The following is a 10106-nucleotide window of genomic DNA, read 5'->3' as shown; positions in this document are numbered from 1 at the left end:
TCTCTGTCTGTCTGACTCTCTGCCTGTCTGACTCTCTGTCTGCCTGACTCTCTGTCTGCTGAGTCTCTGTCTGTCTGACTCTCTGTCTGTTTTACTCTCTGTCTGCCTGATTCTCTGTCTGTTTGACTCTCTGTCTGTCTGACTCTCTGTCTGCCTGACTCTCTGTCTGCCTGACTCTCTTTCTGCCTGACTCTCTGTCTGTCTGACTCTCTGTCTGTTTTACTCTCTGTCTGCTTGATTCTCTGTCTGTCTGACTCTCTGCCTGTCTGACTCTCTGTCTGCCTGACTCTCTGTCTGCCTGACTCTCTGTCTGTCTGACTCTCTGTCTGTCTGACTCTCTGTCTGTCTGACTCTCTGTCTGCATTACTCTCTGTCTGCCTGACTCTCTGTCCGTCTGAATCTCTTTCTGTCTGAGACTCTTTCTATCTGGCTATCTGTTTGCCTATCTCTGTCTGTCTGACTCTCTGTGTGTCTGCCTGGCTCTCCCTCTGTCTGACTCTCTGTCTGTGTGACTCTCTGTCTGCCTGACTCTCAGTCTTCCTGACTCTCTGTCTGTCTGCCTGTCTGACTCTCTGTCTGCCTGACTCTCTGTCTGCCTGACTCTCTATGTGTCTGTCTGACTCTCTGTTTGTTTGCCAGGCTCTCTGTTTGACTCTCTGTCTGTCTGACTCTCTGTCTCTCTGTCTGACTCTCTGTCTGTCTGACTCTCTGTCTGTCCGTCTGTCTGACTCTCTGTCTGCCCTGCTCTCTGTCTGTCTGATTCTCGGTACGTCTGTCTGACTCTCTGTCTGTCTGACTCTCTGTCTGCCTGACACTCTGTCTGACTGACTCTCTGTCTGCCTGGCTCTCTGTCCGTCTGACTCTCTGTCTGGATGACTCTCTGTCTGTCTGACTCTCAGTGTGCCTGACTCCCTGTCTGCCTGACTCTCTGTCTGTCTCACTCTCTGTCTGTTTAACTCTCTGTCTATCTGACTCTCTGTCTGCCTGACTCTCTGTCTGTCTGACTCTCTGTATGCCTGACTCTCTGTCTGGATGACTCTTAGTCTGGATGACTCTCAGTGTGTCTGACTCTCTGTCTGTCTGACTCTCTGTCCATCTGACTCTCTGTCTGCCTGACTCTCTGTCTGCCTTACTCTTTGTCTGTCTGACTCTCTATCTGCCTGATTCTCTGTCTGTCTGACTCTCTGTCTGCCTGATTCTCTGTCTGTCTCACTCTCTGTCTGTTTTACTCTCTGTTTATCTGACTCTCTCTCTCCCTGACTCTCTGTCTGTCTGGCTCTTTGTCTGCCTGGCTCTCTGTCTGTCTGATTCTCGGTCTGTTTGACTCTCTGTCTGCCTGACTCTCTGTCTGCCTGACTATCTGTCTGTCTGACTCTCTGTCTGTCTGACTCTCTGTCTGTCTGACTCTTTGTCTGTCTGACTCTCTGTCCGCCTGACTCTCTGTCTGTGTGACTCTCTGTCTGCCTGACTCTCTGTCTGTGTGGCTCTCTGTCTGCCTGACTCTCTGTCTGTCTGACTCTCAGTCTGCCTGACTCTCTGTCTGCCTGACTCTCTGTCTGTCTGACTCTCTGTCCGCCTGACTCTCTGTCTGTGTGGCTCTCTGTCTGCCTGACTCTCAGTCTGTCTGCCTGTCTGACTCTCTGTCTGCCTGACTCTCTGTCTGCCTGACTCTCTGTCTGTCTCACTCTCTGTCTGTTTTACTCTCTGTCTGCCTGACTCTCTGTCTGCCTGCCTGTCTGTCCGTCTGACTCTCTGTCTGCCTGACTCTCAGGCTGTTTGGCTCTCTGTCTGCCTCGCTCTCTGTCTTTCTGACTCTCTGTCTTGTCTGCCTGACTCTCTGTCTGTGTGGCTCTCTGTCTGCCTGACTCTCTGTCTGTCTGACTCTCTGTCTGCCTGACTCTCAGTTTGTCTGCCTTTCTGACTCTCCGTCTGCCTGACTCTCTGTCTGTGTGACTCTCGTCTGTGTGGCTCTCTGTCTGCCTGAATCTCCGTGTGCTTGACTCTCTGTCTGTCTGACTCTCTGTCTGTTTTACTCTCTGTCTGCCTGATTCTCTGTCTGTCTGACTCTCTGTCTGTCTGACTCTCTGTCTGCCTGACTCTCTGTCTGTCTGACTCTCTGTCTGTTTTACTTTCTGTCTGCCTGATTCTCTGTCTGTCTGTCTGACTCTCTGCCTGTCTGACTCTCTGTCTGCCTGACTCTCTGTCTGCCTGACTCTCTGTCTGTCTGACTCTCTGTCTGTCTGACTCTCTGTCTGCATTACTCCCTGTCTGCCTGACTCTCTGTCTGTCTGAATCTCTTTCTGTCTGAGACTCTTTCTATCTGGCTATCTGTTTGCCTATCTCTGTCTGTTTGACTCTCTGTGTATCTGCCTGGCTCTCCCTCTGTCTGACTCTCTGTCTGTGTGACTCTCTGTCCGCCTGACTCTCAGTCTTCCTGACTCTCTGTCTGTCTGCCTGTCTGACTCTCTGTCTGCCTGACTCTCTATGTGTCTGTCTGACTCTCTGTTTGTTTGCCAGGCTCTCTGTTTGACTCTCTGTCTGTCTGACTCTCTGTCTCTCTGTCTGACTCTCTGTCTGTCTGACTCTCTGTCTGTCTGTCTGTCTGTCTGACTCTCTGTCTGCCCTGCTCTCTGTCTGTCTGATTCTCGGTCCGTCTGTCTGACTCTCTGTCTGTCTGACTCTCTGTCTGCCTGACACTCTGTCTGCCTGACTCTCTTTCTGCCTGGCTCTCTGTCCGTCTGACTCTCTGTCTGGATGACTCTCTGTCTGTCTGACTCTCAGTGTGCCTGACTCCCTGTCTGCCTGACTCTCTGTCTGTCTCACTCTCTGTCTGTTATACTATCTGTCTATCTGACTCTCTGTCTGCCTGACTCTCTGTCTGTCTGACTCTCTGTCTGCCTGACTCTCTGTCTGGATGACTCTCTGTCTGGATGACTCTCAGTGTGCCTGACTCTCTGTCTGTCTGACTCTCTGTCTATCTGACTCTCTGTCTGCCTGACTCTCTGTCTGCCTTACTCTTTGTCTGTCTGACTCTCTATCTGCATGACTCTCTGTCTGTCTGACTCTCTGTCTGCCTGATTCTCTGTCTGTCTCACTCTCTGTCTGTTTTACTCTCTGTTTATCTGACTCTCTGTCTGCCTGACTCTCTGTCTGCCTGACTCTCTGTCTGATTGACTCTCTGTCTGTCTGACTCTCAGTCTGCCTGACTCTCCGTCTGTCTGACTCTCTGTCTGTCTGACTCCGTCTGTCTGACTCTCTGTCTATCTGTCTGCTCTACGTCTGCCTGACTCTCCGTCTGCCTGACTCTCTGTCTGTCTGACTCTCAGTCTGCCTGACTCTCAGTCTGTGTGGCTCTCTGTCTGCCTGGCTCTCTGTCTGTCTGACTCTCTGTCTTGTCTGCCATACTCTCTGTCGGTGTGGCTCTCTGTCTGCCTGACTCTCTGTCTGTCTGAATCTCTGTCTGTCTGAATCTCTCTCTGTCTGACTCTCTGTCTGTCTGACTCTCAGCCTGCCTGACTCTCTGTCTGTCTGCCTGTCTGTCTGACTCTCTGTCTGCCTGACTCTCTGTCTGCCTGACTCTCTGTCTGTCTGGCTCTCTGTCTCTCTGGCTCTCTGTCTCTCTGGCTCTCTGTATGTCCTGCTCTCTGTCTGTCTGATTCTCTCTCTGTTTGACTCTCTGTCTTTCTGACTCTTTGTCTGCCAGGCTATCTGTTTGTCTGATTCTCTGTCTTTCTTACTCTCTGTCTGTCTGACTCTCTGTCCGTCCTACTATCTGTCTGTCTGACTCTCCGTCTGCCTGACTCTATGTCTGCCTGACTCTCTGTCTGTCTGACCTTCTGTCTGCCTGACTCTCTGTCTGTCTGACTCTTTGTCTGCCTGACTCTCTGTCTGTCTGACACTCTGTCTGTCTGAATCTCTGTCTGTCTGAATCTCTCTCTGTTTTACTCTCTGTCTGTCTGACTCTCTGTCTGTCTGACTCTCTGTCTGCCTGACTCTCTGTCTGCCTGACTCTCTGTCTGATTGACTCTCTGTCTGTCTGACTCTCAGTCTGCCTGACTCTCCGTCTGCCTGACTCTCTGTCTGTCTGACTCTCTGTCTGTGTGACTCTCTGTCTGCCGGACTCTCTGTCTGTGTGGCTCTCTGTTTGCCTGATTCTCTGTCTGTCTTACATTCAGTCTGCCTGACTCTCTGTCTGTGTGGCTCTCTGTCTGCCTGGCTCTCTGTCTGTCTGACTCTCTGTCTTGTCTGCCATACTCTCTGTCTGTGTGGCTCTCTGTCTGCCTGACTCTCTGTCTGTCTGACTCTTTGTCTGCCTGACTCTCTGTCTGTCTGACACTCTGTCTGTCTGAATCTCTGTCTGTCTGAATCTCTCTCTGTTTTACTCTCTGTCTGTCTGACTCTCTGTCTGTCTGACTCTCTGTCTGTCTGACTCTCTGTCCGCCTGACTCTCTGTCTGTGTGACTCTCTGTCTGCCTGACTCTCTGTCTGTGTGGCTCTCTGTCTGCCTGGCTCTCTGTCTGTCTGACTCTCTGTCTTGTCTGCCATACTCTCTGTCTGTGTGGCTCTCTGTCTGCCTGACTCTCTGTCTGTCTGACTCTTTGTCTGCCTGACTCTCTGTCTGTCTGACACTCTGTCTGTCTGAATCTCTGTCTGTCTGAATCTCTGTCTATCTGACTCTCTGTCTGTCTGACTCTCTGTCTGTCTGACTCTCTGTCTGCCTGACTCTCTGTCTGCCTGACTCTCTGTCTGCCTGACTCTCTGTCTGTCTGACTCTCAGTCTGCCTGACTCTCCGTCTGTCTGACTCTCTGTCCGCCTGACTCTCTGTCTGTGTGACTCTCTGTCTGCCTGACTTCTCTGTCTGTGTGGCTCACTGTCTGTCTGACACTCTGTCTGTCTGAATCTCTGTCTGTCTGAATCTCTGTCTATCTGACTCTCTGTCTGTCTGACTCTCTGTCTGTCTGACTCTCTGTCTGCCTGACTCTCTGTCTGCCTGACTCTCTGTCTGCCTGACTCTCTGTCTGTCTGAATCTCAGTCTGCCTGACTCTCCGTCTGTCTGACTCTCTGTCCGCCTGACTCTCTGTCTGTGTGACTCTCTGTCTGCCGGACTCTCTGTCTGTGTGGCTCTCTGTCTGTCTGACACTCTGTCTGTCTGAATCTCTGTCTGTCTGAATCTCTGTCTATCTGTCTGACTCTACGTCTGCCTGACTCTCCGTCTGCCTGACTCTCTGTCTGTCTGACCCTCTGTCCGCCTGACTCTCTGTCTGTCTGACTCTCAGTCTGCCTGACTCTCCGTCTGCCTGACTCTCTGTCTGTCTGACTCTCTGTCCTCCTGACTCTCTGTCTGTGTGACTCTCTGTCTGCCTGACTCTCTGTCTGTGTGGCTCTCTGTCTGCCTGACTCTCAGTTTGTCTGCCTGTCTGACTCTCTGTCTGCCTGACTCTCTGTCTGCCTGACTCTCTGTCTGTCTCACTCTCTGTCTGTTATACTCTCTGTCTGTGTGGCTCTCTGTCTGCCTCACTCTCTGTCTGTCTGACTCTCTGTCTGCCTGACTCTCAGGCTGTATGGCTCTCTGTCTGCCTGACTCTCTGTCTGTCTGACTCTCAGTCTGCCTGACTCTCAGTTTGTCTGCCTTTCTGACTCTCTGTCTGCCTGACTCTCTGTCTGCCTGACTCTCTGTCTGTCTCACTCTCTGTCTGTTATACTCTCTGTCTGTGTGGCTCTCTGTCTGCCTCACTCTCTGTCTGTCTGACTCTCTGTCTGCCTGAGTCTCTGTCTGCCTGACTCTCTGTCTGTGTGGCTCTCTGTCTGCCTGACTCTCTGTCTGCCTGAGTCTCTGTGTGTCTGACTATCTGTCTGTTTTACTCTCTGTCTTCCTGACTCTCTGTCTGCCTGACTCTCTGTCTGTCTGACTCTCTGTCTGTTTTACTCTCTGTCTGCCTGATTCTCTGTCTGTTTGACTCTCTGCCTGTCTGACTCTCTGTCTGCCTGACTCTCTGTCTGCCTGAGTCTCTGTCTGTCTGACTCTCTGTCTGTTTTACTCTCTGTCTGCCTGATTCTCTGTCTGTCTGACTCTCTGTCTGTCTGACTCTCTGTCTGCCTGACTCTCTGTCTGTGTGGCTCTCTGTCTGCCTGACTCTCTGTCTGTCTGACTCTCAGTCTGTCTGCCTGTCTGACTCTCTCTCTGCCTGACTCTCTGTCCGTCTGACTCTCTGTCTGTCTGACTCTCTGTCTGCCTTACTCTCTGTCTGCCTGACTCTCTGTCTGTCTGAATCTCTTTCTGTCTGAGACTCTTTCTATCTGGCTATCTGTTTGCCTATCTCTGTCTGTCTGACTCTCTGTGTGTCTGCCTGGCTCTCCTTCTGTCTGACTCTCTGTCTGTGTGACACTCTGTCTGCCTGACTCTCAGTCTTCCTGACTCGCTGTCTGTCTGTCTGCCTGTCTGACTCTCTGTCTGCCTGACTCTCTATGTGTCTGTCTGACTCTCTGTCTGTCTGACTCTCTGTCTGTCTGTCTGTCTGACTCTCTGTCTGTCTGCCTCTCTGTCTCTCTGTCTGACTCTCTGTCTGTCTGACTCTCTGTCTGTCCGTCTGTCTGACTCTCTGTCTGTCTGACTCTCTGTCTGTCTGTCTGTCTGACTCTCTGTCTGCCTGACACTCTGTCTCACTGACTCTCTGTCTGTCTGACTCTCTGTCTGCCTGACTCTCTGTCTGTATGACTCTCTGTCCGCCTGACTCTCTGCGTGTCCGACTCCCTGTCTGCCTTACTCTCTGTCTGCCTGACTCTCTGTCTGTCTGACTCTCTGACTCTCTGTTTGAGACTCTTTCTATCTGGCTATCTGTTTGCCTATCTCTGTCTGTCTGACTCTCTGTGTGTCTGCCTGGCTCTCCCTCTGTCTGACTCTCTGTCTGTGTGACTCTCTGTCTGCCTGACTCTCAGTCTTCCTGACTCTCTGTCTGTGTACCTGTCTGACTCTCTGTCTGCCTGACTCTCTATGTGTCTGTCTGACTCTCTGTTTGTTTGCCAGGCTCTCCCTCTGTCTGACATTCTGTCTGTCTGACTCTCTGTCTCTCTGTCTGACTCTCTGTCTGTCTGACTCTCTGTCTGTCTGTCTGTCTGTCTGACTCTCTGTCTGTCCGACTCTCTGTCTGTCTGTCTGACTCTCTGTCTGCCTGACACTCTGTCTCACTGACTCTCTGTCTGTCTGACTCTCTGTCTGCCTGACTCTCTGTCTGTCTGGCTCTCTGTCTGCCTGGCTCTCTGTCTGCCCTGCTCTCTGTCTGTCTGATTCTCAGTCTGTCTGTCTGACTCTCTGCTTGTCTGACTCTCTGTCCGCCTGACACTCTGTCTGCCTGACTCTCTGTCTGCCTGGCTCTCTGTCCGTCTGACTCTCTGTCTGGATGACTCTCTGTCTGTCTGACTCTCAGTGTGCCTGACTCCTTGTCTGCCTGACTCTCTGTCTGTCTCACTCTCTGTCTGTTTTACTCTCTGTCTATCTGACTCTCTGTCTGCCTGACTCTCTGTCTGTCTGACTCTCTGTCTGCCTGACTCTCTGTCTGGATGACTCTCTGTCTGGATGACTCTCAGTGTGCCTGACTCTCTGTATGTCTGACTCTCTGTCTATCTGACTCTCTGTCTGCCTGACTCTCTGTCTGCCTTACTCTCTGTCTGTCTGACTCTCTATCTTCCTGACTCTCTGTCTGTCTGACTCTCTGTCTGCCTGATTCTATGTCTGTCTCACTCTCTGTCTGTTTTTACTCTCTGTTTATCTGACTCTCTGTCTGCCTGACTCTCTGTCTGCCTGACTCTCTCTCTCCCTGACTCTCTGTCTGTCTGGCTCTTTGTCTGTCTGATTCTCGGTCTGTTTGACTCTCTGTCTGCCTGACTCTATGTCTGCCTGACTCTCTGTCTGTCTGACTCTCTGTCTGTCTGACTCTCAGCCTGCCTGACTCTCTGTCTGTCTGACTCTCTGTCTGCCTGACTCTCAATTTGTCTGCCTTTCTGACTCTCCGTCTGCCTGACTCTCTGTCTGTGTGACTCTCGTCTGTGTGGCTCTCTGTCTGCCTGACTCTCTGTCTGCCTGAGTCTCTGTCTGTCTGACTCTCTGTCTGTTTTACTCTCTGTCTGCCTGATTCTCTGTCTGTCTGACTCTCTGTCTGTCTGACTCTCTGTCTGCCTGACTCTCTGTCTGTCTGACTCTCTGTCTGTTTTACTTTCTGTCTGCCTGATTCTCTGTCTGTCTGACTCTCTGCCTGTCTGACTCTCTGTCTGCCTGACTCTCTGTCTGCCTGACTCTCTGTCTGTCTGACTCTCTGTCTGTCTGACACTCTGTCTGCATTACTCCCTGTCTGCCTGACTCTCTGTCTGTCTGAATCTCTTTCTGTCTGAGACTCTTTCTATCTGGCTATTTGTTTGCCTATCTCTGTCTGTTTGACTCTCTGTGTGTCTGCCTGGCTCTCCCTCTGTCTGACTCTCTGTCTGTGTGACTCTCTGTCCGCCTGACTCTCAGTCTTCCTGACTCTCTGTCTGTCTGCCTGTCTGACCCTCTGTCTGCCTGACTCTCTATGTGTCTGTCTGACTCTCTGTTTGTTTGCCAGGCTCTCTGTTTGACTCTCTGTCTGTCTGACTCTCTGTCTCTCTGTCTGACTCTCTGTCTGTCTGACTCTCTGTCTGTCTGTCTGTCTGACTCTCTGTCTGCCCTGCTCTCTGTCTGTCTGATTCTCGGTCCGTCTGTCTGACTCTCTGTCTGTCTGACTCTCTGTCTGCCTGACACTCTGTCTGCCTGACTCTCTTTCTGCCTGGCTCTCTGTCCGTCTGACTCTCTGTCTGGATGACTCTCTGTCTGTCTGACTCTCAGTGTGCCTGACTCCCTGTCTGCCTGACTCTCTGTCTGTCTCACTCTCTGTCTGTTATACTATCTGTCTATCTGACTCTCTGTCTGCCTGACTCTCTGTCTGTCTGACTCTCTGTCTGCCTGACTCTCTGTCTGGATGACTCTCTGTCTGGATGACTCTCAGTGCGCCTGACTCTCTGTCTGTCTGACTCTCTGTCTATCTGACTCTCTGTCTGCCTGACTCTCTGTCTGCCTTACTCTTTGTCTGTCTGACTCTCTATCTGCATGACTCTCTGTCTGTCTGACTCTCTGTCTGCCTGATTCTCTGTCTGTCTCACTCTCTGTCTGTTTTACTCTCTGTTTATCTGACTCTCTGTCTGCCTGACTCTCTGTCTGCCTGACTCTCTGTCTGATTGACTCTCTGTCTGTCTGACTCTCAGTCTGCCTGACTCTCCGTCTGTCTGACTCTCTGTCTGTCTGACTCTCAGTCTGCCTGACTCTCAGTCTGTGTGGCTCTCTGTCTGCCTGGCTCTCTGTCTGTCTGACTCTCTGTCTTGTCTGCCATACTCTCTGTCTGTGTGGCTCTCTGTCTGCCTGACTCTCTGTCTGTCTGACTCTTTGTCTGCCTGACTCTCTGTCTGTCTGACACTCTGTCTGTCTGAATCTCTGTCTGTCTGAATCTCTCTCTGTTTTACTCTCTGTCTGTCTGACTCTCTGTCTGTCTGACTCTCTGTCTGTCTGACTCTCTGTCCGCCTGACTCTCTGTCTGTGTGACTCTCTGTCTGCCTGACTCTCTGTCTGTGTGGCTCTCTGTCTGCCTGGCTCTCTGTCTGTATGACTCTCTGTCTTGTCTGCCATACTCTCTGTCTGTGTGGCTCTCTGTCTGCCTGACTCTCTGTCTGTCTGAATCTCAGTCTGCCTGACTCTCCGTCTGCCTGACTCTCTGTCTTTCTGACTCTCTGTCCGCCTGACTCTCTGTGTGTGTGACTCTCTGTCTGCCTGACTCTCTGTCTGTGTGGCTCTCTGTCTGCCTGGCTCTCTGTCTGTCTGACTCTCTGTCTGCCTGACTCTCTGTTTGCCTGACTCTCTGTCTGTCTCACTCTCTGTCTGTTTTACTCTCTGTCTGCCTGACTCTCTGTCTGCCTGACTCTCTGTCTGTCTGACTCTCTGTCTGTCTGAATCTCAGGCTGTGGGGCTCTCTGTCTGCCTGGCTCTCTGTCTGTGTGACTCTCTGTCTTGTCTGCCATACTCTCTGTCTGTGTGGCTCTCTGTCT

This window comes from Branchiostoma lanceolatum, chromosome 7 (assembly GCF_035083965.1).
Source record: "Branchiostoma lanceolatum isolate klBraLanc5 chromosome 7, klBraLanc5.hap2, whole genome shotgun sequence".
NCBI classification, from domain to species: Eukaryota; Metazoa; Chordata; class Leptocardii; order Amphioxiformes; family Branchiostomatidae; genus Branchiostoma; species Branchiostoma lanceolatum.
The sequence above is the reverse complement of the archived record's forward strand: the minus strand, read 5'-3'. Positions refer to the sequence as shown.